This window comes from Canis aureus, chromosome 34, assembly GCF_053574225.1.
Source record: "Canis aureus isolate CA01 chromosome 34, VMU_Caureus_v.1.0, whole genome shotgun sequence".
In the NCBI taxonomy this organism is placed as follows: Eukaryota; Metazoa; Chordata; class Mammalia; order Carnivora; family Canidae; genus Canis; species Canis aureus.
The window spans coordinates 22,060,112-22,087,520 of NC_135644.1; the positions used below are offsets into that span (position 1 = coordinate 22,060,112).

The following is a 27,409-nucleotide window of genomic DNA, read 5'->3' on the forward strand; positions in this document are numbered from 1 at the left end:
GAAGGCTTTTGATTTTTAGCATTAGGTGACTTTATGGTCACTTGCTTTCTGAACCTGCTCTTTGTGAGTCTGACATAAACATTTTGCATGTCAAAAGTTGACTGACACTTTCTCTATATACATTTTAGTGTCAAGGCTAAACCCATCAATGAACATGAAGTCTTTCTCAAATAATAGTGTATTTGTTTACTGGTGTCTGCTGTCTGCTTTGAGAGTATTAGATCATCAAAAAGATATTAAAAACCTAACCTTAGTCATGGGAATAAAATAAAACACAATCATGATTTATTATTTTATAAGGCTCAACCAATATTATGTTGATACTGACAGTTGAACAAATTATTAGGTTAGGAACTAAAGTGTCAAACTTGGCACAATCTATAACTATGATGACTGTCAATGGGCTTTCATTAGTTTTTTTTTCTTTTTAGTTTTATCTGCATATAAAACTATACAAAATGTGAAATTATTGTTATCAAAAATCTAATGTTTCTTGCACACTTCTGTTTAATTCCTGGTAGAAATCATGATAAGATGTGCAGGAATGCTTTTTTATTTTTTATTTTTTGAGAAATAGGGAAACTCAGATGTAGAGTGATCGTACCATTTTGCTCCATCATTATAATACCATATTCTTTATGCATGTCAGCTTTCAAAGCATTTTTGCTACATTATCTCGTGGAATAGAAGAGAGATCACCGGACAAGAAATTAAGAACGATGACCTAATCCCAGTTCTGCTATTAAGTAGACTGACCTTGAGTAAGTCTCTTAAATTCTCTGGGCCTTCATTTTCTCATTTACGAAATAGAGGAGTTTGACTAGATCATAGCTCAAGTGTTTTTTGTTGGAAAAATACTTAAAAAAAAAAATCATTCCTAATGTAACCTTGTGCAAGAGGCAAGGCAGATATTTTCTCTATTTTGCAAACAAGAAACCTGAGGTTTAACGAGGTTTGTCACATAGTCCGGAAACATTGCAGTAGGCCTAGAACATTAGAAATCTGAGGGCTTTATGAGGCCCCTCATGAGATTCAGTACTTAAATCTGATTTGGCTCATTTATGAAATTATTCCCCTGAATATTTGACTATTTATACCTTAAATGTCAGTAGTTATCAGCAAAATAATTAAAAAACTATATGTTTACTCCCATGATTTGTTAGTTGCCTCTAGACACAACAAGGAGTGATTACATATGGGGAAAACATTGGACTTTGTCTTAGAAAGCCCATCATGTTGAGGCAGTGATAAAAAGGCAGTATGATGAGGCAATGAGAGCTAAACTTGAAAACCTCCCCTTTGCCTCTGAAGCAGTGTTAATCTTTTTACTTTGCCCCACCAAAGAAAATGAGATAAAGGAATATGCTAGTGTAGATAAGCATTTAGCTGGACTAAATTCATCTAGGAGCGATGACGCTTTCTACTTCCCAGTGTACATATGCCTGACACCTAGCACCTCTGAAGGCAGAGGGAGAGCTTGATCTTCACTTATCCTCCTTGAGGTTATTTTGATCGTGTCCTTAAGTTTTAAAAAATGTTCTACTTAAAAACCATCTTACTTCTCACAATCTCTATAAGCAATCAACATTATAATGTGAGTTTTATGAGGGCAGAGTTTTTTGTCTCTTTTGTTCACCCATGTACAAGTGCCTAACAAGTATGGCACATAGTAGGCCCTCAATAAATACTTATTAAACACATGAAAAATCATCTCCAAACAATTCTTTTTTTTTTTTTTTTTATGATAGGCACACAGTGAGAGAGAGAGAGAGAGAGGCAGAGACACAGGCAGAGGGAGAAGCAGGCTCCATGCACCGGGAGCCCGACGTGGGATTCGATCCCAGGTCTCCAGGATCGCGCCCTAGGCCAAAGGCAGGCGCCAAACCGCTGCGCCACCCAGGGATCCCATCCAAACAATTCTTATTGCAAAAAGAAAAAAGAAACTCTTAGTGTTTTGTTGTTGTTGTTGTTGTTGTTTACAACCTAGAGTATTATATGAACATTTGAGTAGAAGTGATTGAAATCTGAGACACTTTTTTCCTTTTTATTGAGGGAGATTTTTCCTCCCTAAAAAAAATGGATGTGCCATATTTGGAGGTAGGTAGGACTTTTTGTTGTTGTTGTTTCAACATGTGACTTGGAAATAAGAGTATTTAAAATACTTGGACAATTAAGTGTCCCACTCTTGATTTCAGCCCAGGTCATGATCTCAGGGTCCTGGGATCGAGCCCATAGTAGGGCTCCATGCTGGTTGTGGAGCCTGCTGAGATTCTCTCTCTCCCTCTGCCCCTCCCTGCCTCTAAAAAATTATAACAAAAATAAATAAACAAAACAAAAAAATACAGCATTTACTTCAGGTAACCATGATGTTGTTCCCAGAAAGTTTGTGTCTCTTCCCTCATTTATATATTTGCCTTTCTGGTCGTTAGATTGTGTGCAGAGAAGGCAAATGCAGAAATTGTGTTTTTCCTACTTTTTCCAACTTCTCAGCTCTTCTGATTATTCTTTTTTCCTTTTTCCCTCACCCCAACTCCCACTCGTGCTTCCCTTTTTCTGGTTGTGTGCTCTCCCCTCCGAACAATCAAAATGAATTTGACGTGGATGATGAAAAATATAACTAAGGGGGTGAGGGAGGGTCAGGCACCCAGGGACCTGAACCCAGGTCACCATCTTTACACTGCAGCCTGTGTTTCTGGATTTACACAGGTGAAATGTTGACCTAGAAGTACAGTCTATGGAACTACTACAGCTTTAAGCTGTGGAGGTTTATCAAAAAAGAGCAGAAACAAAGGCAAGCAGATGGCTAAAGATGAAGGTCACATCAGATTGAGAAGTTTGTCAAAATGTGATGACATAGGTAATCTGTAAACTGTTATTGCGCCTAGCTGGAGGTGCTGAAAAACATTTTGAAATTACAAAAAACACTGGAGTCGCCAGCACAGAGGCAGAAATGATAGCCTGGAGTGGTTCTGGTCTATGGATGAATGCCAGATGTGGAAAGCGACATATCTGGAATTAATGATATTAAACATGCTTTTCTTTTATGCTCAATAATAACTCTATTATGATTGATACAAACCGCAGACACTTTATCTAGTACAAATGGAATCGTCTGTCATTGACTATATTAAATCATCAATTTCTGCATGATGAGGATCGTTTAGGGTAACTAATCATCTGTCTCGTTCTGAAGTCTTTAAGGCCGATCAGATAACGTTTTGAATACCGCCTGAGCAACCACGACAATCTAACCCTTCCATGTAAGGATTGAGAGGGGCCCATTATGCCGTCAAAGCCGGTGGAAATATCACAGCTCTTTCTCTACATAATACCCTGCTGTAAATAAATCACTCTCCACCACAAACTTTATTGATCACAAGCACTTCCATGCTTGTGTCTAGTGAAGTCTCTACAGAATAAAATGCTGCTTTATATTTTGTCTTGTCAAAATATTAAACGGCTCTGTCAAGCGGAGTCAGGCTAGCAGTGATGGTGTAATTCTGCTGTAGCCCTTCTCATTCCCTCCTTCTATCTCAGCTGCCAAGCTTACAAAGCAGGATTTTTTTTTTTTATAAACTTTCCAATTATAGTCTCGTAAGATTATGAAGCCTTAAGATAAAGTGTCCTAATTTAGAGTGGTGGAGTATTGAACTCCTAGGAAAGCGACCGTTAGATAAAACAGCATTTCTCCCCAGGAAAAAGATAACCTGGCTTATTTATATACACAAACCTAAATGGGCAGTGGGGGTTAGGCTAAAAAAAAACAAACAAAAAAAAACTTTAATTTTGCCTCGTAAAAGGGACTGGTGGGGTGGACTGTCAATTAATCTGCACTCAAGTTCTTATTATTCATACTTACAAAATGAAAGGTTTTGATCTGAATCAGCCTGGGGGTGGGGGTTTGGGTGGGGATGGGGGTGCGGATTGAGGGAACACCGAAGTCCATCATTAACACAACACATGTTTTCCAAACGGCCTGGATGGGTGACCCAGCCCCTAAGTGGTACCACATACTGTAATATGTTTGTGGCAACACCCAGAAACAACAAGCAGATTAAAAGCATAATTTACTGCCTGCTAACGCTGAATTTCCTGGGCAGCATCTGGTTTTAATGCAATCTAAAATAGTTTCATCCTTTGTCCCTTATAGAGGGGTAGGATTTTGCTTTCAATAGGGAAAGAAAGACACCGAAATCACTTAGAGAGGAGTAGAAGATTTAGTGCGCCGGGCCATTAGTGCTGCTCGGAGGACACTAGGTTTGATCTTTATTCCCTTTTGGAAGATCATTAACTCTTTTGGACATTTAGCAAATAACCTCTTCAAGGCTCGGAAGAGTTTCTACGCCACCATAAGAGAGCATTTTGCTCCTGTCCTGCCCGTTTCCCAGCCGGCTATTTATTGAAGCTTCTGTTTGGTCATTTTTAAAAAGAAGTTAAGCTGTAAGATAAATTGATAATCCTAGACACTGAATTTATTTTGGAGTCATAAAAATTGGATACCACAACAACTGAAAGCACGAGTGGAGCTGTGGCTCTCTGTGCACACCTCCGTTCCCGCCTAGAAGAGATCCTAATGAAGAGAGAACAAATTTTAGCTGAGGGACAGAGTTAAACCCACTGGCATATTTCAAAGAAGCGAGTAAACAGCTTTTTACTTTTTTGATGGTAATAAATTTGAGCCGTCAACAACCTGAGCTTAATTCAAGTTGTAATTCATCTCCATAGTCCCCTGACCAGTATTTTTTCGAGTACTATAATGGGCAGTAAACCTCAAAGATAGTGATATCAATCCATTCTTTTTTTTTGTTTGTTTGTTTGTTTTCAAAACAACAGGGAGGTCATTAAATTCTACCGAACTGTTTAGCCTCCTTCCAAGTAACTATAGCCATGTATTTTCTTGGGAGGAAAATGAAATGTGCCAATGTATTTGCAAATGTACTACTGAAAGTATTTTGCTAAAAGTTGCAGTTTTCCCCTTATCTAGCAAACATTTACTAGACTCACACACTATATCCTCCTTGCCTCGCTAGTACTAGCCCTGACCTTGCAAGGCTCCGGGTTTACTTAGGGATATGTGCTCATACACAGACAGGTCAGTGTAAGAAAGCTATGACATGGGTGTGTACAATGTATTGTAGGTCTTGTATTTACCCTATGAAATACATGTCAGTTATTTTTCACGTAAGAGTGTAATAGATGCCTGTAGTTTATGCCTGGTTGATACAGCTTCTTGATTTTTTTCCTTCACTGATCTCAAACCCATTGGGACTTCCACACACCTGCTCAGGGGTGGGGACATAATACAGGCCAGGTCATATGACCTCCTGGCCACAATTATTCATTCAGGGATGGCCAGTGGTTGCAGAGTCAGGGAGGGACAGAGCCAAGTTTTTAGAGGGCACGGTAGTTCCCGACTGCATGTTCTAAGCACTACGTTTTCTTCTTTTTCAATCTACCCAGTGTAGAAGATGCTCCGAATAGGTGAACTGAATGCATTGGAGGTAAAAAACCCAAACTAGTCCGCTGAGTGTCATGGCTGAGACTTTCACTGAAACATTATTTTTCTGCTGATTTGCGAAGCTGGGATGCCAGGCTGTCCAAGGGTCACTATTATAAAGAAAGAACCCACCAAATGCAAAAGAAAGAAACTCGGAGAGGTGAGGAGATGGAAGAAAGAGGGAAACGCTGAGGATTGAATGAACTGAATGGTATCATTTGATTTTGTGGGTCCACTCTCCAAGTATCTATGCCTGGATTTTTTTTTTTTTTCATTATAAAAACTGACAATTGGCTACTCTTGCTGAAGCTGGTCTCAGTTCAGGTTCTCTACTACTAATGGTATGGTCAAAAAGATGAATACGTACTTCCTTTATGGCTCAACAGGGAGAAAGTAAAGCATCACCTCTAAGGGATCTCAGAAGCCCCTGGAGCTCCATGAGGGGGAAGAGCCTGGAAGAAGGAGGCTTCAAAGGGAAGTTATCATTCATGATCCTCAAAACAGAACTTGGGTTTTGTGCTAACCTTGGTTGTAGGTACTAAAGATTATATAACTGATAATCATACCCTATCATTTCAATTAGAAGATTGTAAAAAATCTATTATCAAAATATTTACTTTCCTTCTATTTAGCAAGCCAGGTTCTCCTAGTTTCTGGGTTTCCCCTGGTTTGCACAGCAGATACCTAGAGGAGCTGTGTCAATCCTCTTCAGCGTATGAAGGTATCATTTAATATCCTGAGAGGCAGCTCTTTTCAGCCACCAGGAAACGGGTTATGATAGCATATGTGGAAGCATTAATGCGGTTTCCTCAAGTACCTAGCATACTCCTGGGGAGTAGCTTACACTGTGGGAGAATCTAGGTCAATGTGCATAACTGAAAATAGCTTACCAGTGAATCCAATATGAATTGAAAAAATAATGAGATGAGATCCCTGCCATGAGATACCCTGACTAGACTGATATTGGGCCTAAAAATCAAGTATCCTAGGTCTTGGGTTACATGTATCGGTCAGCACAATTTTCTTCCCTTGCCTTGTGCAAGTGTTTTAAAGGAGCACTGGATGCTTAGATCTAAGTTTGGCCAAAGAGGCTGCCAAAAAGACAAAGAATCCGGTTCCATAAAGAGGCCAGATTGCAGTTTGGAATGGAAATAAAAACTTCTAGTTATGCGACAGGGCATCTCTAGGCGATTTAAGTTTTTGTTTAGGATTCCATTACTATCCCCTGAAGATACTGCATTTCCTCAAGTTAATCATTTGACTATAAAAAGAGAAATTCAAATCTCTCACTGTTCTAAAATTAGGTAGGCAGCACAATTATGCAGGGAAGTAAATAAAGCAGTCTTTTTTATTTTGGAAAAAATACCTTCAGATTGCTTTATTTGTCAACCTTTAATATATAAAATGCTTAAATGATTGCGATCACATTCCTATTTTTTTAAGATTTTATTTATTTATTTAAGATATTATTTATTTATTTGACAGAGCGAGAGTACAAGCAGGGGGAGCAGCAGGCAGAGGGAGAGGAAGAAGTAGGCTCTCCATGGAGCAGGGAGCTGGATGTGGGACTCAATCCCAGGACCCTGGGATCATGATCTGAGCCAAAGGCAGAAGCTTAACTGACTGAACTACTCAGGCAGCCCAAGATTTTATTTATTTACTTATTTATTTAGAGAGTGTGCATGAGGAAGAGGAGCAGAGGGAGAGGGAAGGACTCCCCAGCAACTCCTTGCTGAGTACAGAGCCCCATGTGGAGTTTGATTCCTTGATCCTGACTGAGATCATGACCTGAGCAGAAACCATGAATCAGATGCTTAACCAACTGAGCCACCCAGGTGCCCCACATTTCTGGTTTTTATTATAGGGAAATAGTTCCTAAATATATTCATAAAGTAAGATAATTTTCTTAAACAGAAAGTAGTAGTTTATACAAACTTAGTGTTTGAAATAGTGAGTCTTTTTGATCACTTATACAAGGTATGATTAAGTAGTTGTCAATAATGTCAATAATAAATGCTGTTGTAGGGGCACCTAGCTGGCTCAGTTGATTAAGTGTCTGCCTACAGCTCAGGTCGTAATTTCGGGATCCTGGGATGGAGCCCTGCGTCGGGCTCCCTGCTCAGCGCGGAGCCTGCTTCTCCCTCTCCCTCTGGCTCCCCCTTCTGCTTGTGCTCTCTCTCTCTCAAATAAATGAATAAAATATTTTTAAAAAATGCCGTTCTATCATGCCATCTAGGTAGTGTTTCTGAAAAGGGAAAGTGTCTTCTTTTTGTCAAAACCTTAAACTACTCAATTCTTTTCCAATGAGAGGAAACAAATAACTGCTAAGTGTCCACTATTGGCAGGTCAGTTTGCCTGATGACTAGCGCTAGATACTGTGTGAAATACAAAAGTGTTAAGACTTGGAGTCTACGGTCAAGCAAATTGCATCTTTGGGGGTGGTTGGTAAGTGAACAGGGCAAGGATGCAGAGATGTATGTAATTACTATAAAATATAGAAAGCTAAAGTGCTAAATAGGAACACAAGTGCTAGGGGAGATACATGAAAGAGTAATTAACTCTGACTCAGAGACTCAAGGATGGACTCATAAAAATAATCTTGGCTTTGAATTCACAAGTATTTAAGATGTGGCGTCGGCATTCCAAGTTGAAAGGACAGCATAATCAAAGGCACAGTAGCATAAAAGTACATGCTGTAATTGGGAAAACTAAATTAATCTGCTAGGTTTGGGGTTTAGGAGTTGAGGCAGATTAAACTGGGTAGTGATAAAGATAGGTTGAGTACAGATAAGATTGTTGAACATTTTAAAGAGTAGTCTGAGTATTTTTTTCCCCCTTTGGAAATGGGAAGGCAAGGATGGGAAGTGATGTGATTTAGTCTGGATTTTTAGAAGATTAGTGTTAACAATATAAAAATAATAGCTAACATTTAATGAGGTCTTGGCATGTGCCAAGCACTGTTCTATATGTGTAATATATATTAACTCACTTAACCCTCACCGTAGTTCCATATTTAGTTATCATTACCGTTCTCCTTTTACAATGAGGCACAAGGAGCTTCAGCAATTTGGTAATTGTAATATAGCTAAGAAGGAACAAAGCTAGGTTTTGTCCAGACTTAATGGCGTCGGAGTCTATGCTTCCAACTATGCTCTATCTCAGTATCCAATATAGGGGGTGCAGTGAGTAAGAGAAAGTTGGAGGTAGGAAGACCATTCAGTGGGTCCAGGAGTATGATGATAAAGGCCGAATAGGAAATTAATGGTGAAAATAAAAATAGAAGGATAAAACCAGGAAGAAACATTTAGAGGAAGAAGTAACTAATTTGGGCAATCAATCGGACATCTGGAGTGAAAAAAAGAGAGGAGATGAAAACAACAGCAAAGTCTTAAAATGCAGGAAGGTGGCGAAGTGCTAGTAACAAAGTTAAGAGCTGCATGGGGCATGGGGGTGCAGGTTGGGAGGGGTTGATTAAATGTTTGGTTGCTAATATGCTCACCATAGGGTGCCTGCTATTCATTTCTGTGGATGAGTCAAGTAGGCATTTGGAAACAGAAGTCTGTTGCCCAGGAGAAGGATTGAGGCTGGACAAAGGTTATAGAAGTTGGCAATCATTCAACTGAAATGTATTGAGTACCCATCATCTGCCCAATTCTGTATTATAGATACAGTATGAACATTTAAACATGTTCTCTACCCTCATGAAGCTCACCATGGAATAGAGACACTGTCAAGAAATTGATAGGTGATTTAAATGGTTATTGGTTCTATGAAGAGAAGTGAATGGTAGGACTGGGCCTTATAATAGAGATCTAACTTTAATTGTGGGAACTCGAAAGGCCTTTTCTGAAGATGCTTAATTTGTGCAGAAACCAGGAAGAGGAATAAGAAGGAGTTACCTGAGTTAAGGATGCTGGATGTTCTGGCAGAAGAAACGGTGTGTATGGAAATGCTGAGGTAGGAGAGAGGTGTGAGTACTCCTGCAACTCAACAAAGATGACAGTGGCTGAAGTTTAGAGAATCAGAGAGGGACACATTCTGACAGAAATTTGTAAAGGCCATCAGAAACCATATTATATAAGGCATTTTAGGCCGTGTTAAGGATTTTAGAATGTATTTTAAGTCAATGACCCATTATTGATGAATTTCAAGCAGAGAAGAGGCATGGTAAAATCCGCATTTTTTTTTTTCATGGCTTCTAGGAAACAGGATGGATGATCAGGGTTAAAAAAAAAGGAGGTGATTTAGTTAGGAGGTTATATCAATAATATCCAGTGAGAGACAATTGGGATTCAACTACCATGGTGGCAGTGGAGAAAAAGAGAAGGGGCAGCAGAGCTGAAAGATATGATGATGAATCATAGATGGAAAGTGGGAAAGAGATAGGAAAGATGACTTCTAGGTCTCCTTAAGGAACAATTGAGTAGATGGTTTCCAATCTCAATTAAGTAGATGGAAATATCAGTGTCCTACACTAGCAACATTTAAGAATAGTTACAGCTCAGTTTTTGAAAATATAAGTTTAAGTTCCCTGTAATAATTCTTTTTTTTTAAAAGATTTATTTATTTATTCATTCCGAGAGAGCGAGAGAGAGGCAGAGACACAGGCAGAGGGAGAAGCAGGCTCCATGCAGGAAGCCCGATGTGGGACTCGATCCCGGGTCTCCAGGATCACACCCCAGGCTGCAGGCGGCACTAAACCGCTGCGCCACCGGGGCTGCCCTCCCTGTAATAATTCCTATTGGAGATAATATATACGTAGCTTATCAGGTTTCTGGAGCTCAGAACAGAGCATAGGCAGTTATGGAGATATGCATTTGCAAATATATAGCACACAGAAGGTGTTTAAAGCCATGCCAATTGGTCAGATTGCTATGACAGGATGGAAGAGTGAGAAGAGAAAGGATATATGAACCAAGACTTGAGGAACGTCAATACTTAGGGTTAGGGTGGGCGACAAGTTGTTATTGTTCAAAATAGACTTAGAATTGTGTAGGAGAGTATGAGGTAAGTCAAGAGAGTCTGGTGTCATGGAATACTAGCCATGTAGATAGTTATTTTATGTTTCTAGTAAGTCAAGAAAGATGTGCGTAGAACAATGTTCTCTAGATATAACATCAGAGGTCACCTTAATGAAAATGGTTTTGAAACAGTGAGGTCCAATAAGATCAGACTGAGTTGAAGAGTAAACAGGAGATGAGGAAGTGGAAGAGATATGCAGGTAGGCAATGCTTTCCAGAGTCTGACTGTAAAGTAGAGAAAATGTCACTTAGAGAAAATGTCATTAAAGCAGGAGCTGGAAGGACATGTGAAGAAAAGGCAAGGCTTATTATTGTTGTATTTTGTTTTATTTTAAATACAGGAACTATTAAACACATTTGAAAACCTAGGGGAAGAGTTTAGTAGAAAGGGAGAGGTTGTGCAGAAAAAGATGTGGAAACAGATGGAACAAAGTCCCTGAGAGGTCTGGAACTGATGAGATCTGAACTAAAAATGGAAGAATTGGTCACTGTGTCTGTGGGAAGGATACACAATTATGTTGTAGAGAACTGGCCCAGTGAGGACAGGGCTGATGCAGCAGGGCTTAGAGATTTGGTGGTAGGAAGATAAACTCAAACTGGCCTCATGGTTTCTATCTTACTTTGAGATTCATGAAGCAGGGTCATGTACAGAAATGACAAGATAGAAATACCACCTTGGAGCATGAAAGGTCTCAAGTCTAGAATGTGTTGTGAAAGGAAAAATGTTCTGAGGTCAGAAACTTAGAGCATGCCTGCATTTAAGGACCCAAGGGAGAAAAAAAAAATGTATGCAGAACACTAAGAAAGGATGGACCCAGAGGCAGGAGACCAAAGAGCCTAGATTGTAACAGGACAGAGAAGAGGTTCCAGATGTCGCTAAAGGGAGAGTCAATGTCGGATGACCTCTTGGAAAGCTAGTATTTTTTTAAAGTTTGTGTCACCTGACAAGAGCTGGGCTAAGTGCTTCCCATGAATTAGATCATGGCAAAGGCTAAGAAGAATGTAATATTAACTGTAGACAGATTAAGTGACTTGTCTAAGCTCAAACGGCAAAGACTTATATAGTGAGGTTTTTAATGTAGGAAAGACAGCACGTGAAGCTCGCGAACTTACCATTCTGGATTCTGTCTCAAAAGGCTAACCAACGTATATTGGGCCTTTGCTATCCACAGGCATTTTGATAAGCATTTTATTTCTGGAAGGTTTAGGATGCTAGTCGAAACAGGAAAAAAAATAATTAAAAATAAATAGACTTAACAGTATTGGCCCTTAACTAAAATAGAAGACTATCATGTGCTCCAAAATCATAGTAAGGCATCTTATTAAACTCATAAATAACAGTATTTATTAAGCACTCATTCCGTAAATACAAAACTGAAAGATGTGATGGGTTAAGATAGGGTTAGACCAACATGTTCTCTCACCTATCAGAGTTTACAAGGTGATACTGACTCCATACAACCAAAGAGCAAGGGCACAATCCCTAAGAATAAATACATGAATAAAATATTGATACTGAGTAAATGCAAAGACAGTGCTGAGCAATACAGAACATTTTAGGAGTTGGTTGTTCAGACAGGATCCAAATTAGAGTACCTCTGCCTAGAAATTGGGCCACTAGAGGGAATTTCTGGAGCAACATGATATTTTTGCCATATCTCCCTCCAGCCCCTTAATATAAAAGTTTGTTATTCTCTAGGAGGTCCAGATTCTAAACAAGGCCAGATTAGAATGAAAATAATTGATACTGCTGAGGTGGATAGTTCAGAGGTAAGGATGGGTTACTGGTGGTGTTCAGGCCTGAGTTAAGAACAGTCTTGCTGGTTCCAAAGTCAAGTCACTAATGTCACATGGAGGTAAAATGTGAGGAATATTTTTCACTATATCTAGTTATATCTATATGTATATCACTATCTATCCATCACTTATCTACTATATGTTTATTTTTATATGTTGTCTGTGTTCGACTAACTGAAATAGTTAAATAGATCTTTATAGATATATTGGCAATGCCTGATGAGTATCTATCTATCTATCTATCTATCTATCTATCTATCTATCTATCATCATCTATCTATCTATATCTATAGATATATAGTCCAATGCCTGCACAGTACTGCAGTTTCTATATTAAAAAATGATCTCCATGTTCAAGCAGATGGATCATGTTCACAGAGCTTCGTAGATTTTATTAAGGCAGATATAAGAAGTCTAGGATAATCACACAGTCTTCATCCACACGATAATTTCTCTTTAAGAGGAAAAAACCACCCAATTTAATGCTGTTTATAGAGGTATTATTTGCTAATCATTGTAAAGTAAAAATTTCAAGTCTATAATAACTCTAGAGATGTGAGGTCCTTTACCACATTTTGATTAATAACTGCTTTTTAATAATTAAACACTTTCAATACCGCCCATGTGTCAATCTGTCTCTGTCTAATAAAATCAAGGCAGTAAGAGTAAAGAAGAATATTTTGTGTATTTGTGGGGTGACAGTAGATTTCTGTATAGAGCAAATTAGTTTTCTTCTCATTCAGAAGACTCGTCCATTGATAGCCCTTAGAGAAAAGCAGTTTCTAGAAATCTATGCATTGTAAAAACCAAACAAGCAAACCACAGTGGCATGTGTCATGAGCTTTGGCGAGCATGGTTTTGCTTGCCATATGAAGCATTTAGAGAAGAGGGATTCTGGATCAAAATGAAGACAGCTAACTTGAAGTGAGTAAAGCTCCAGGTATAAAGGCTGCCCCTATCACGTGGAAATTTCTCTTCTTGTGACCCTTTGTTCTCCTGCTAAGACCTTGATTTTAAGGCTGTGGTTTCTGAGGAGTGGGAATTGCTGGGAATGGCTGGCAAAGGGATCCTGAGTGATTTTCTTGTCCTTTCAAAATCTTCTTTAAAGTCTGGACATGTCGGGCCACTGCTAAATCCGTCTGGCATAGCATTCCTGACAGGCAAAATTACTATCTTGGAGCCGGCCTTCACTAGGGCTTCTGTTTGAACTCCCTGGAAGCTGACATCCCCGTAGAGTACGAAATCCACCGCATTGGCTGTCAACAAGCTGGCAGCTTACTGACTGTGTGTGTCACCTGCTGGCTGTTCTTCCAGAGTGAAGACTCCTGTCTGATGATTTATCCCAGAAAGAGGCTTGCAGATTAACTGGGAATGAGCATCCTGTGCCCAAACGAGAGTGAGATTCTCGTTCACATACCTGCTTGTCTCCTCTTCTCCAGTGTCCAAAGAGCAATGATCGCACAGGCTGCTTTCTAGCAACACGCAGTCTTAGTCACCTTTCAGCCAAACGAAAAATCCAGAAGCAAAACAGATCATTCGGGTTTACTGTGTGAAGTGGCAATGCCACAGAAATCAGCAGATTGATAACTATTTAGAAATAGATTTATCTGATTTCATTTCCCATCTAGAGTGTGGGTCAGTGTGTGTGTGTGCCTCTTTATGTATAAACACCTAACTTGTTCGGGATAAAATATTTAAACGTGAATAAAAACAATAAGCAGCCCAAATGCTCTTAAGGAGAATTCACTTAGAATTTATAAATACGTAGTCGATGGGAAAATAGATAGATGGCTAACTAGACGGGCGGGTAAATACACACATTCAGAAAAAGAAATTGGCATCAAACAGAAATGTGATTAAGTCAGGGTTTTTTTTTTTAGAGTACATGGACAAAGTCTGTTTACAAACAAGGATCTGCAACTCCCTTTTTTCCCCACCGGTGACATGGGTTTTTTCCTTCTCTCTCTTTTCTTCTCCCCAAAATGTGTGCTCAGCCCGAGGAGTCTGCTGAGTGGCAGGGCTGGCAGCAGGGAGCAGATTAGCAGCAATATTTGAGAGACAGACTCCGGCTGCTTCCCTTCATCACTCTGCTCTCACTTCCAACTTCAGCCCTCTCCCCACCACCTGAAAGGCAATCAAAGATTAAGTGAAAGAGAAAAATATGTCAACGTTTTTTTCTTTCAAAAAGAAGTCTATTTGTCTTACAGCTTGATAAAATGCCCTAGTAGGTTATGTTTACTTAAGCTTTCTTTCTTTCTTTTTTTTTTTTTTTTGACTTTTGACTTTTGATTGCTAGGCCTGTGATTCCGAAGTACACCGGACAGACCCCACAGACTAGTCAGCTGTGGTCACTCGCAACAAATATCTAGCATGGAGTGTGCAAGTCTGTAGTTTTTTACATTTTTTTTCCCTCGCGTGAGCCTAACTAGGCTGTAGTAGGTGGTTTTGCGTGCCAGCATTAATTTTTAAAGAGAGCCAAGGATGGAAGCAGTGTTTCTCTCTTACTGCCTATACTGAAAGCAGGAAAAAAAAAAAAAAAGATTTTTAAAATACGTAGTCCCATTGTTACCTTAATCCTCTGCTATTGGTCAGATCTGTAACCTGACCTTAGTTAATCCGGGGATAATTTTGTTCCTGGTGATGCCACCTGCTATAGACATTTCCTGTTAAAATCTACTAGTTAAGCAAACACTAAGACTCTCAGAACCTTGGTATTTTAATCTGTAAAATGGGGATAATGGTATAGCATGGGATTAAGTGTCAACTATATGTTAACGTGTCTACTATAATACCTATAATTACATAGGGAGTGTTCAGCCAACATGAGTGTAATCAAATTTAACCATTCCTACAGATTCTAATGAGCCCTCCATTGACAATAACAGAATAAAGAGTTACTATTATCATGTAAACTTATGCACATAATAGTCTCCTCTAAAGCAAATGCCTTAACCCTAAATCTTGATATTAATGGTAATAATCAGCAACCTGTATATACATAGCACTTTACAGATATGGAAGATAAGTAATATCCATTTACTTTATCCTTCCAATGATCCCAAGACTATTTAAACATGAGATTAATGAAACTCTTTGAGCTTAAAAACACACTCAAGGTCATACATGAATCATGCAAAAGAAGAGGGACTGGAGCTCAGAATCTAGAACCCATCTAGAATCAATGTTTATTGATTTTAATTGAGGACAGAGCTGGTAGGAAATGAGATATGCTTACAGCAACCAAATCAAGTAGATATCCGTCTTTGGCAGCTTTCGCAGCAGCCGTATTCCACTGGGTCTACTGAAGCTAACATTTTGTGAGCTAAGTTGGTCTTCAGGTAAGTGAAAATACAATGTATGTGTTGTGGCTTTTAATTTCATTTCACGACGTGGTCTGTGTTTGGGTACCTAATTCAGTTGACAATTGACAGCATTTTCCTTGATGATTTTTGGATTTTGGATTATTTATATGGTGTACACTCTCTAACCCTCCACCCAACTTTTTTTTTTCTTTTTTTTTACAGCATGATGGTCATGGACATAATTTTCATTTGGTTAGAGCAATTCATTTATAAGCTAGTGTGTGGCTGACCTATAGGAACCCTCTACCAGAAGTCCAAGGGTTTATTGTTTTTACAGAGTCTCAAGCATTCAAAAACTAAAGTTTCCTATTTCTTGGGGATATAAATGGACCTCTATCTACACTTTTGCCAGCATTCTCCATTTGCGAGAGTTCGTGATAGTAGTAAGAGGGAAGCAGGGGGCCAAAAAAGGAAACTATGGTATATATTTAACAATTTATCAATACATGCGTACTGGCATCTAATTTTTGACAAGAGGCAGCTCCATTTTGAATGATTCTAGAAACTCGGAGCTTTGTCCATTCTGTAGGATCAATAAAATAGTTGCAAATTATTGTCACATTCATCGTCGATTCTGAACTTCCACGGTAAGAAATGTCTTAGTAAGCCATTTATTCATTTTTGCTTGTTCGAGCAAGACATTTAGAATGTTTATTATGATTTTCATTTTTTTGAAAAGAAAAGAATATCATCATTTTGTAAGAGTATAATCTGTGACAGTGTGAAGGAAAAAAGCTAGTGTGTAATTACATTGTCAAATTCCAACAATGCTCAAATTAATCTTCCTATTTGGTTTTGCATTAATCATATTTTTAATAAAGATCACCTACCCCTGTTCAGACATTTCAGTACTCTGGCCCAATATCTTGTCTGAAAACCAACTCCTCCTCCCACAATAAGCCGTGTGCCTGATTGTTTTCACACTAAAAATTTCTTCGTGGTATGCATTGGAACTCTTTTTAGGAAAAAAATCTCCAAAAAGAGAGTGCTTTGGGGTTAATTGTTTGCTGTTACCAACAAGTAAAGAAAAGAGAAAAGACATGGTTAATGTGAATATCAACTCTAAAAATCTCATTCTTGAGCAGAAGGGATACTGCAAGGCTAGCAGATGTAAAATTTCATCAAATGTCAGTCACTTTACACCACTGGCCTCGCCACAGCCCTTTGGAGTGTTATAAGACTTCTCTTATTTTTTATTGGAACTACACCAGGAATTATAGTAGGAATTATGTCGGTCCTGCAGCAATTTTCGAGAAGCCACAAGTCCATGATCCTGAAACTTTGACTGCTGACAAGAAGTTGCTTGGAGCAGCAGTGTTATTAACAAGCCACCTTGCCCGCACCCCATCTGCACTGGAAGCCATCCCCAGCTCATCACCTCCATCTGTCTCTCTGTACGACGGGGTGTGCACACCAGCAGGCTCTGGCCATGAGGTCCAGTTTGCTGCTGAGTTACTCATCAAACATCCCACGCTGTGTAGACTCCTTACTCTCAGTTTTGTGGGCTGCAGGCAACCAGTTCTTGAGTCTGCCAGAAGTGTATACTTATCTTCTTTTATAAGGAAGACTCTCACAGCAGTAATTTTGATGCCCTAAGAATGAAGATATTTAAGCATGTGCCCAGAGAGATACATTTGGTGCTGTGGGTGTCTCCCTGGGATTTATTATACCTCTTAGGGGAGGGGGGGATCCCTTGATTTGATGCCATCAGGGCTTCAGAGGCACAATGTCCCCTGAAGACTAACAGGTCCAGATTCTTGTTCCAGCTTTGAAAAGGCCTCTGGGGACTCATAAATTCAGGGCTTCTGGATTAAAGCATAGGATATGCATGAGCCTACTGTTCTGCTCTGCTCTGGTCTTTTCCTGGCAAAAGGCTCTACTTTCATTCCTGCTGCTGGTTATCACATGGTGTGCAAATGAGTTACCATCCACTAGAGTTTTTGGTTTGGGGTTTTTCTTTTCTTTTCTTTTTTTTTAAACAGGCCCTGTAACTTACTTTGCTCCAAACTGGTGGGTTATCAGAAATTTCATTTTCGTTTTTTATCCTCCTTTTCTGGGTAGCAATGGGGGAACAGTGAGAGACAGTTTTCGTATTGTTAGCTCTCTCAGATTCTTTTGTGATACTTTTGTGACATAAGGAAACGTCAATGACTGGCCACAGAATAGGACCATGGATTCTAGAAGTCATATTTCCTTTTGACTCAATGTAGGATGGGACACATGAACTATAGAAAGGGTAGCATTATGTTGTAACAGCGAGGATGAGGCATGGACATTGTGCGGGAAAAAGCAAAACAAAACAAAACTCTACTTTAAGTGCTAGCTTTGCCAAATACCAGTTACTTGGCCTTAAGTAAGTTAAATGGCCTAAGCCTCAGTTCTGTCATTTGTCAATGGGAGGAAATAGTGTCCAACTCCTAGGTAACTTTGGCATGTGGTAGTAATTAAACAAGATCGTGCATATGCGGGACTTAGCACAGAACACGACAAATAAAACATGCCTAAGTGTTATGTTAGACTACTGTCCTGAGGACAGAATATTCTTCCAGAAGCAAAGGAGAAAATTAAACTGAATGATTCTTTTCAGTTTCACTGTACCAAAACTTTCTGCTTTATCCTACCCCGTGATTTTTAACTCACAGGTGGAGAAACTTAAAGAGAAAATTAAAACTGCTATTTGGTGATTCTATTCAGGAGTTCTGCATATAGAATTCAACCAAGGATTCAGGACTTTGGGTCCTCCAGATGTGTCTCTATCCATAAAACTGTATTTCCTTTGACTCGTGTAGAACTATGTACCCAGAGGGCACTCAATAAAAATAATGACAAAAAAATCAACCCATTGCTGCACACAGGAGTGAACTTAAAGATCGATTTCATATTATTTTTAGTGTTCTTCAAAGCACCCGGTTTCTTGAGGGAAAAGTAAGCCATATTGCTTGTAAGCTTTTATGTTTTCTTGTTTAACATCTGTCTTGGTCTCTCGGACTTTGCTACCATCACTGACATGTGGCAAATCAGTTCTTGAAGTTAAATGTTATCAAGCGTATTAACTAGCTAATTTTATAGAACCAGAGAGATCACTAGCTTTAGATTCAGGCACCAAATGGCACCTACCTGTCACAAACTCTGACAAAGGTCAGTAAAAATGGTTCCTATACTAGAATATTGAAATCTTTAGGGCATAAATGCATATAAGTAAAACTGGGAAAATCTATTAACTAAGATAGGTTGATGGCATCAATGTCAATATCCTCCTTGTAACACTATACTATGACTTTGCAAAATGTTACTATTGGGGAAAATTGGGCAAAGTATAGAGGGAAGATATTTCTGTGCTATTTCTCACAATTGCATGTGAATCTACAATTATCTTATTAAAATTCTTGATTAAAAATATGAAAGACAGATACTTTAATAATGAGTCATATTTATAAGTATTTTTTCCCCACACATCTTCAACGGCTCATTGCTTTTAGAACATCTAAGTGAGATGTTTTCTACAGTCAAACCCATTTAGTTGGTCCATGGCCTTTAAATTTCATAGAAAAATGGAGTGAAGTGGCTCAACTACTATAGCTTGTTCTTTTTTTTTCAAACGAACCTTGGAAATTGGGACAATCCTTACTTTTAGACCTACAAAGAATTGGCCAGAGGATAAATAGAATCCACAAAAGAAATTTGCAAATAAAGTGGCACAGAAATGTCTTCAAAATAAAAGCATCTTTCACTGATCTAGTTTTAAAATAGAATGATATATGGTGACAAAATCTAAAATTTTAGAGCAGCTTCCTTCTTTCAATTCTGAAATGTATATATCCATTAGCAACAGCAGTATATAGTCCTGCTGGGAGCTTAAAAATAGTTATTTTCTGATAATTTAATGTCCCATGGCCTACGGTGTGATGCCCTTGTTTATTCTTCATGTCAGATCTTCCTAATATTTTTGCTAAAATCATCAGGTGCAGATTCATGTTTCTCATGATAATAATTATTTGAATCTGGTCATGTGAGCGTGAAGAATGGTTATCAATACTAAAGATCCAAAATGACTCTAGATCACTAAAGGTGGTATACTGGAGTGTTAGCGTGGCAGGAGTCAGTGACAATACATCTTTGTCTTTTAGACCTCAATAGAGCCGTGCTGATTTTAACCATAGGAAAGAGTGTGGAGGGGGAGAAAACCATGGCTTTCCAGCTGTGTTTCTGTAACTCAGATATTTACAGCTGAGATAACTAATCCTCTTGGCTTTTCTCTGCTTTAGTGAAAACAACAACAGTGCATAATGTACAGACCAGGGCTAATCATGGTGGAGTGTTATGTATATTTGTTTTGACCTATGTTAAAGGAAAAGGTGGGGGAGAGATGCTTTATTTTGGGTACCTAGCAATTATTTCCATATTTACTCCCCATTATCTCATGTCCCCCAGAAGACTTTAGAGATCAGGACAGATGGTAAGTTTTGCATTTTCACTATTTCCAGACACCAATCCATCCTTAAATGTCTGAAAATTGTATTCAGAGATGCTGAAGTATCTATACCTGTTAACTTAGGTTGTTAAATAATGAGTCACAGGGAAAGACATGGGACACACATCTTTTTCTCTGATGATCACTCACTCAGTGCCTCGTGGATATGATTTCATAGATCTTTAAACTAATAGCATTCATAGAGTCTTCACCTACTTTCCCTACAATCTGCATGTTGGTTCTTTCATCATCCATTCTCAGATTTAGTTGGAAATCTCCCAAAGTGTAGCTCATATAACTCTTCTTGAAAGGCAACTGCCCAATCAACCGTACTTGACTTCAAGGAAGTTTTGTGGAAACTAATTATAGGAGAGTCACGAAAATCCCCAAACTCTTAGGTAGGTAGAAGACACTGTGGAGCTGTGCGGTTATGTTAACAGCTTATTTATGGAATGTGGTCTTTGTTTTGGCAATTTTTTTAAAGGTTTCACTGCACACTTTTAAGGCACATGAGTATGCATTTGCTGCTCATTACGCGCTGTAGTTCTGGGGCAAAGCTGGGTACAAAGAGTCTCTGAAGGACAAACCCGACCATTCATCTGTACACATGTACCATGCTGGCTGCTGTGTGTTGTAGAAAGAGGCTCTGCAGATTCTCCAATAGGAAGAAATAATGAGCTTAAAGCAACAGCTCCTCTGAAAACAGTTGGCAGTTAGATAATGATGGATATGCCACAAGTTCCAGAGATATCAGCCAAGAGAGATGAATGATGCATATAAAGAAGGGAAGGCTAAAATCTACTACCTTTGTTTTAAGGGTGAAAACACAAGATGCTCTTCAGGATGATGGCGACATAATTTGAGGTACATTGTGCTGCATGATAAGCAGCACCACATTCCAAAACAAATTGCTTTCTGAAGGAGGTTATTAAGAAAAAAATTAGACATGGTAGGAATTGCTGCAAAGTGGAGGTTGAAATCTTGGCCTTGAGTTGAGGTTTTCATTTGTGCTCTCTTGCTGAAAAAACTTCATATTCGGCCACTTGGTCCCTTTTTGTAAGGTGCACATAGTCTGGTTAACTTCCGACAGTGTTTATGCATCAATACCATTGATTAAAAAGTAAAAGTTCTGTCAAACAGTAGTTTGATCTTCATGACAGCAAACAGCCTGTTTGATGTTTTTATTGAATCAATTGATTTTTTTTTTCACTGAATTGATTGGTTGTTTCACTGTCATGTGGACACTTCCTAAATCAACATGTCCCTCTGTCGAGGTTGTCTGTGAAAAAGTCTGAATTCACGGATGTGTCTAGAATCTTGGGCTAATGGAATCTTATGAAATCCAAACCGCATCAGAACAAATGGCATCGATGCTGAGAAGAAGAATTTTTCATTTTTCCTTTTCTTCCAAGTTGGATTCGAATTTCAAGCAACTCAGTGTTACAGACTGATAAAAGGTCCTTTTTCCCCCTTATCTTGTTTAAATGTGTACTTTGGATGTTGACTGAGTTGTTAGATAATACTCTATCAATAAGGAGAAGTTGATTTGTTATAGAATTTTAAGGATAAAAGAAAAAGGAAACAGCTCTTTACACTGCCTCATCTCTTCCACAGACAAGCTGACACATCAGCCAGGCTTCTGCCTTTCCAAGGGAATTATCAAATCTACTATTCACTGTGGTCAAGATTTTTTAAATGCCCAGCGAGTCCCACAAAACTTCATTATTTCTCTAGTATACTTAGATTTACTGATAGGCTTTTGTTTTTGTTTTTGTTTTTTAACAAATTTTATTTTTTAAAAAAACTTTTTTTAAAAAAGATTTTATTTATTTATTCATGAGAGAGACACACACAGAGAGGCAGAGACACAGGCAGAGGGAGGAAAAGCAGGGTCCATGCAAGGAGACTGATGCGGGACTCGATCCCAGAATCTGGGATCAGGCCCTGAGCCAAAGGCAGATGCTCAACCACTGAGCCACCCAGGGTTCCCAGGCTTTTGTTTTAACAGTGGCAGTTAGGCACAAAGATAAAGTCTGCTATATTCTACTATAAAAGTGATGCACTGACCATTTACATACTCATATTCATGCACTGGCCATTCTCCTCTGTGGGAAAAAATGGTAGTTGCAGACTTGTTTATCTGTTCTGGGCTCAATGCAACATATTAAGCACCACATCTTCATGGAGAGATTGATGTCTTTGGTATGTTTCAGCATGTCTGTCTCCCATAGGGGCTGCTGCAGGATCTCTTTAGAAGGTGGACTGTGATGACCCTGCGGGGTCAGTTTATAATGGCTCTGACCTATCAACTTTCAACACACACTGGGGTTGTTCAATCCTCCAAATTCACTTAATAGTGAGACTCTACCTATTTGGTGCATACCCTCCCTTTGACACGAACCAAAGTGTGCCTCTGGATTTTCACCTGTCATCCATCCATCCATCCATCCATCCATCCATCCATCTCTCCAGACTCTTTCAGTCCTCAGATCCTCTTCAAGACATTTGATTTATGATAAATACCTTTGTCTCCTACTTGACTGATTGAAATTATCTGAAACAAGTTTTCCCATTTCTTGCTTCACTCTAACTTCCAAATATCTTTATGCTTGTATCTTTCTTATCACTTCAATAAGCCAATGTATTTTTGGCTCTTTTTTCTTTGTTTCCTACCATTAAGCACAATTTTATGAGCCAGAACTTTCCTCCTATGTACTGAGCCTTGTAATTATTTCCTGATTCTTCTGAGTGAGCATTGATTTCTAGTGGCTCTATCACCACTATCCACAAATATTTTTATGTCTTCCCTAACAAAAGAAAAAGATGTCTCTAGCTCATAGTACTCTTCAGTTACTACTCTTTTACTGCCAAGTTTCTCCAGAGGGCAATTTACAATTCCAGCCATCATTCCCTCACCACCCCTTCACTGACAGTCTGGCTTCCAGCCTCATCACTTTACAGGAACTCCTTTTCCCAAGGTCACCAGTGTCTTCCTAATTGCCAAATCCAACAGTGTGTTATCAGTCCTAATTCCTGAAATCACTGTAGCATTAAACACTTACTTGACTTCTTTGACTCTTGCCTACTTTTTTTTTTTTTTTTTTTTTGGCCCCTCAGAGAACTTGTGCATTCTCATGGCTTCGATTTTGAGCATCAGGGATGGGTGGAAAAAGAGCATTGATATCAGGCAGAGATATCAATTCTAATTCTCTATGGTTCTTACATTTATTAGCTATATGATCTTCGATACATTTTTGACTTCTTATAACCTTAGTTTCTGCATCTAAAAAGTAGAGAGAATAATGCCTTTTGCATGGGAAACTAGGATTAACTAAAAATGAGCAGCCTATGGTGGATGGTCAATAAATGTGAGTTTCTTTGATTTTTCTGAGTAATTTCCTGCAAAGTTTCAGTTATATTTCTTTCTTAGTTGCTTATTTCTGCTACTTGCACCTCAATTGTACATAGTAAAGCACAAATATAATTTTCCTTTCATGACCACCACCCCAAACTTCCTTGTCTACAATTCTTTCTCTTACAGAGTCACCATAGCCTTCGCAAAGGCCAGTGACCCTACTGGGGTTCGCTTGGGAAGCTCTTGACTGTTGGTCCTCAGAAGGGATCACGGACACAGGTTTGCTGAGGAATCTCAATATCCGTGAATATTGGTATCTCTCCCAACTCCATTTTGACTCTATCTTACATCTTCTTGCTTGGTAAGCTGGCTTTTTCCTGACTTCTACCCTTGACTTTCTTCTGGGTCCAGCGGAGACTCTGGGTCCTGGTTTGGGTCCATTCTTGACTGTCTCCTCAGATCTCTCTGGTTTTGCTGCTTTCCCTAGAGGTTGACAACCAAGTTCATGGTTTTCTAGGGCACCCGAGTTGCCTCCCTAGATAGCTTTTTGTTGCCCTCACCTAACACAACTCCATAATTATCAAAGGCACCTTACTGGGACCTGCTTCTGAGATCACCACTTCAGGGTGTGACAAGTGATGTCATCACTTTCAATTTCTCAAGCACTTGAATTAACTTGTCACCTTTATTCCCCTTCTCTCACTCTAGGACAACTCTCAAATCCATTCAATCCTAAATTACTGTAGCTTTGCAAAGCTACATACATGCATCTTTTCTCTTATTATTTATACCAGTAGAATAATAATGTCACTAACGACAATAACAACTGCTAAGATTTGTCGAGAACCTATGGTGTACTATCCATTCTGGCAAGACTTTCCAACCTTCATCTCTTCTAAAAGAGAAAATTGAGGCTTAAGGAGGTTAAATACCGTGCTCAAGGTCATAGTAAGTACTGGAGCTAGGGATTTAAGCTCAGATTTGTCCGCTCTCAAATGCATGTTCTTATTCACTGTTTTATTTTGTTTGAAATGATCACATTTCCTTGATGGAAGCGCTTATGTGTTTTTCATAAATATTTTTCAAATTGCGTATCTTTCCAGCCACAGATTTTGTGAAATTGCACTGAACAAGGGGTTTCTTGGAATTAGAGATAAATTGTAAATAGACTGTTACTCTAGTAAAGATTTACCCAGTATTGGCCAGAAATAAGAACAGTCCCAATATAGAGAGAAGCCAAGAGAAGGGAATAGTGTCATATTGCAGAGAAAGGAAATGGGTGAAAATTTACTCTCCAGTGTTGTCAACTTATTTATCAGTAGGGGCATTCTCTGGTTGGGAAGAAATAAAAGGAAATGTCCTCGGAAAGAGTAAAAATTGAAACAACGCTGACGGTGTCAGGCAATAGGAAGTCAATGGAGAGGAGCGTGGTGTGGTTTAGGAGGACAGTTTACTGCTTGAAATACTTCCCATTAGCATTAAGCCCTTGAACATGCACATGACAACGTCAAAATGTCTGTGTGAAAATCCTAGCACTCTTTGTGCATAGTCTGAGACAGAGCACTGGACTTGGGATCTGAATACTGAATTTTCTTCCTAGCTCTATCACGAAATAGCTACTTGACCTTGGACACATGTCCCAACCTTCTTGTTCCTGAGTTTTCTCATCTTTAAAATCCCTGAGAGTTGGGTTGTATGAGCTCTAAGTCTCTTGCCTGCATTTGCTATTCTATCCTCTCAAAATGTGGTGAGAACTTAGAGCTTAGCTTTGTGGCCCACTACCTATGCGACACATTTACGAACATTACATATGGATGTCACGGGTTGCTCTGGTCACTCAGATTGTGGAGAAAAATGAAAATCTGGATAAGAGAGTCCCCAGATGGGGCGTAACACAGACATCACAGGTTACACACCTTTTGTAAAGTACCAAAGTGTGTTAGCACTCTGCTCCACCGGCAAGATCCCTTTCTAATTCTTGAGTCAAGCACTCTTCTGCCCCTTGATGCATCTATTTCCTTGCACTGCTGCATAGGACTTTAGTTAGCATGTGCAGGGGACGGTCTGTGCGACTGCAATGCAAAGGTACAATTACAACCGAACAAGGGAATAACGTGGGCAGTAGTTTAGTATCTCAAGATCTAAAGAATGATCACCTTCGGCTAGACTAGTAGACCCAAATTGCCCTTTTTATTGCTTCACTAAAACACACCACTTTGCCCAGCTCATTTATTGACTTTTTCATCTCAAGCACAAATTCTTACCTAGGTAGAAGTTAAAGGTCCGCAACACACTAATTGTAGAAGCAAAAGTGCCAATTCAACAGAATTCCAAAACCACGGGAAATGCCTATGAACTTGACAACTCTTGTGTAAATTAAGCCTGAAAATGATTTTTTTTTTTTTTCTTTAAGAGGCTTCGGGTGTTCCTCGAAGAACTTTACCTTGGTTACAAGAGTGTGTATGTCTATGGAAAACAAGAAAAGAGCTTAGTGTTGTCGGCAGAAAAGAGTAGGAGACCGTGAAGTTGCTTTTTGGGAAACAACCAAAAACTAGCTGCAAAGCTTTGATTTCAATCTCACCCCAAAAACTATCACCGTAGCTTCCAGAAGCTTACATGATTTGCATGAATAATCTATCCCCCCCCACACACTACTCTGCTTTGCAAGCAAGCAAGCAAGCAAGAGTTAAAACACAAGAGCAATTTTTAGAGGAAACCTTATGACTAGCAATCAGTGTTAATAAGATTCTTTTCCTCTTGCAAGATTCACAGAAAGCCCTAGATCCATGCCGAGCACATTCAAAGGCGAGGGACTAAGAACTCCTCTCACAGGTTCATTATCATTCTCAGGTTATCCCAAGCCAAGTGAATCAGGAAAGCAAATGAATTAGTGAGAATTACGGAGCCTCTGTGGTCTGAACCCACTCCAAATCTCGGTGAAGATGAAAGGTAGACGCTGATGTCTTATGTCCCAAGGTTCTCAGGATGGGAGCCCCAGTGCCTAGCTGTTCCCCCAGAGCCTGGCAGAGATGTGCAGGCAGTTAATGTTGCCTAACGTCTTCTGACCGTGGGTTCAGCCATGTGGGAAAAGTTTTATGAGGCTGCAAAACCAAACCCCTTTTCACTCACAATTAATTACAGAAGACTTGCTATAGCACCTAGCTGTCAATGAGTCCAGCATGGGCACTTTTCTTCTTACTTTGGTCACTTACGAATAATCAAAGATACCAGGATAATGCTTTATTAGGGGATGATACCAAATGGGGTTTTTGAAGAAACAAAAAATCTGTAAGATAGTTGAAGTGCTAAGGGTAAGCTCCTTCGAAAGAGATGCTTCAAGCTGAGGAGCAGGACTGAGTTCGAACTGAAGTCCCTGGCATCACAGAAGTTTTGGTGGTTGTTTTTACTGTTGTTTTGAAGGCTACTGGCAAATCAGGGTGGGCAGGAGGGAGAGAGGGCATGCGTTTTTTGGTTGTGGTGCAGATACAGCGATCCGTGGAGCGTCTATGGAATTTAAACAAAACATGTAGTAAATGTTTGGGAGTAGCAGTTTGTTTTCATTAAATACTTGTTACTGCTAATTATATTTGATCACTATAAAGAATACAGTTTAATTAAAGAAACACGGTGGTTAGAAAAATATTTGATTTCCAAAGGAGAACAATTTATCTTTTCATTAGTAAGTGGGGGGAAAAAGTAATTGTGACTGTATGTTTTTCAGCATGTTATTGGTTTTTATGGAGAGGTTTTATTCCATTCGTAGGGGAGAATCTGATTTCTGTTCCTAAATTTGTGGTGAACTACTAACATCATATCACGTTGTTTGCATGCATGCTTCCAATTATTTAACATAAGTAATTATTTGAAAAATGAAACAACATTTGGCAAATGATATAAAACAACATA

General features: G+C 39.1%; 1 long non-coding RNA gene across 3 annotated transcripts in view; it reads left to right on the plus strand.

Annotated features, from left to right (window-relative positions):
- The window catches only part of LOC144304840 (uncharacterized), a 261,780-nt gene that overhangs the window by 42,818 nt on the left and 191,553 nt on the right, over positions 1–27,409 (plus strand). For all 3 annotated transcript variants that reach the window (XR_013371829.1, XR_013371828.1, XR_013371830.1), the window contains exon 2: positions 5,461–5,657. This is a non-coding gene — a long non-coding RNA (uncharacterized LOC144304840). The remainder of the gene's footprint in view (positions 1–5,460; positions 5,658–27,409) is intronic.